This window comes from Macrobrachium rosenbergii, chromosome 21, assembly GCF_040412425.1.
Source record: "Macrobrachium rosenbergii isolate ZJJX-2024 chromosome 21, ASM4041242v1, whole genome shotgun sequence".
In the NCBI taxonomy this organism is placed as follows: domain Eukaryota; kingdom Metazoa; phylum Arthropoda; class Malacostraca; order Decapoda; family Palaemonidae; genus Macrobrachium; species Macrobrachium rosenbergii.
Genome location: NC_089761.1, coordinates 22,368,144 through 22,370,643, shown reverse-complemented (window position 1 = coordinate 22,370,643; position 2,500 = coordinate 22,368,144). Strand labels below are relative to the sequence as shown.

General features: G+C 30.6%; 1 protein-coding gene across 1 annotated transcript in view; it reads left to right on the top strand.

The window, feature by feature from the left end:
* LOC136849807 (zinc finger protein on ecdysone puffs-like) overlaps positions 1-2,500 on the top strand; it is a 520,057-nt gene that overhangs the window by 195,354 nt on the left and 322,203 nt on the right. The window contains exon 2 of the mRNA XM_067123238.1: positions 1,535-1,563. The gene's annotated coding sequence lies outside the window, so the exon portion shown is untranslated. The remainder of the gene's footprint in view (positions 1-1,534; positions 1,564-2,500) is intronic.

Below are 2,500 nucleotides of genomic sequence, written 5' to 3'. Positions count from 1 at the left end.
TGCTGTGTAGGTGTGTACGTTTTGAGATTGGAAGGGAGTGCACACGGTTTTTGTGCTTACGGTACAGATTCATAAGGGTGATGGGTGGATATATTATATTAAGTAATGTGTATATAGTTATATAGCCAAGTTGCTATAATATTCAGATAAGGAAGTAACAGGGAAGCTGTTTGATTTACAGAAGTTATTCAAATAATATAGATTGGTTTCCCAAGTTACAACACCAACAGATAATCATACGTAGTTTATACATTCATTTATGCTTAAATGTTACGGTAGCATCGTTTCCAATAATCAAAGCATCTACCACCTCATCGTATCATTCACCCCTCTTCATCTCCAACGGTGAAAGGTCAAGACTCTTGATCGGATCTTTTGTTTATGCTTTATGTTTGGTAGATATTAATGGTGTAAGTTTGTATAAACAGACATTTTGCTGTCCCTTTGTCACAGAAGTTCCCGTTGCTATAAACTTAATTCGATTTCATCCTAAAACACACACACAAACACACACATATACATATATATATATATATATATATATATATATATATATATATATATATATATATATATATATATATATATATAAATGGGAACAAGCTAGAAAGAAGATATATATATATATATATATATATATATATATATATATATATATATGTATATGTGTACATATACATATATATATATATATATATATATATATATATATATATATATATATATATATATATATATGTGTGTGTGTGTGTGTGTGTACACATATATACTTTGAATGAAATGCAAATTGAAGAGAGAGAAATTGACAGATATAGAGCTCTTCCTAGCGACAAGTACGTTAGGAAACTCGAAACCTTTCAGTAACAGAGAGCAAAAGGCCGTAATGAGATTACGATTTCGGCCCTTTGACCGAGAGAGAGAGAGAGAGAGAGAGAGAGAGAGAGAGAGAGAGAGAGAGAGAGACTCAGCAGAAACTCCTGCCCGTTTAAGAGCATTACCCGGACAATCATCAGGGCTTACGGCGTTCGAACCAAGAATAAGAGGCAAAAAAAAAAAAAATGCTCCGGAGGTATTGCGAATTATTTACAAAATTGTTTACAAAACCCGGGAGCATATTCTTCCAACTTCTGATTTTGCGTCTCTGCGCTCGCGTATTTTTATTTCGTTTATTTTTTGTTGGTACATAAAATGATTTTGTTCACGTGCCTCTCCTAATACTTTTGTTCGGTTTCCGTTGGCCTGATTATTCGGTTTTCCATGTTTTAGAGCTGTTTTTAACGTAATAATCACTTGCTGTTTGGTTGAAGTTGCGTGAGAGTTTGTGTGTGTTTGTGTGTAAGTGTGACTGTGGTTTTGGAAAACGCTTTGGCTTACGATTTTGAACGTGTTCCCGAACTACGTCAGTATAGTTGCATTCAATTTTTTTTTTTTTTAACTTCAGTGACGAGTTTGTCATTGTGGTTTTTAGGCCTTTTTAAAATAATTTTGTCTGTTCGCGCTAAAAATTATTATTATTTTTTTTTATTATTTCCAGGTCATCTTTCGTTTGGTCATCATAAACAGGTATGTGGAGTAAGATATTTTTTTCCAAATTACCTGACACTGAAAATTTCATTGCCGATTTTTTAGGTTATGCGGAGACATGAATGATTTGAGTAATATACGTGCTTGCATTGTATGGATCTTTTTGTTTGAATATATATATATATATATATATATATATATATATATATATATATATATATATATATATATATGCATATAAATATATACACATATATATAATATATATATTATATATACTGTATATGTATGTGTGTATATATATGTATATTTATTTATTTGTTCATATGCATATATATGCACATAAAATTATACATGTATATAATATATATATAGTATATATATATATATATATATACCATATATATATATATATATATATATATATATATATTTTGTGTATATATACTTATATGTGTGTGTATGTCTGTACGCACACGACACCGCCTATGTGTATATACACCACGTATCACATCAATCATCATTTCAAGTCAAATTCTAACAGTTGGATGACTGTCGTTCTCTGTGGCGAGAAATAGCTGTCGTATTATCACCATTTCCTCGAGCCGTATTATACATCACTTTTTTTATTTTCTAGTGAGCACAAGATCCAGTACTAATATTCAGACTTCACGGTGACTGTGTTAAATCAGCAAATTCAGCTGAGGATGTAATTCTCTTACTCGGGAATGATGTAGTTCGTCATATTGTTACAGTACTCGCTGTTTTGTTGAATCTTAATAACGTCGCGTTTCTCACATTCACATTGATTGCATTTGTGTTCAGTTGTTATTTGGTAACAAACATTGCTGTTTTCCTTCAAGTAACAATGAAAAGCAAAGTGCACATAATTTAAAAGTGAAAAATAAAGTACTTTTGAGTTACATCGAATTGTTTTATTGTGTAACTTGAATGAAAAGATTAATAAATGTTATCA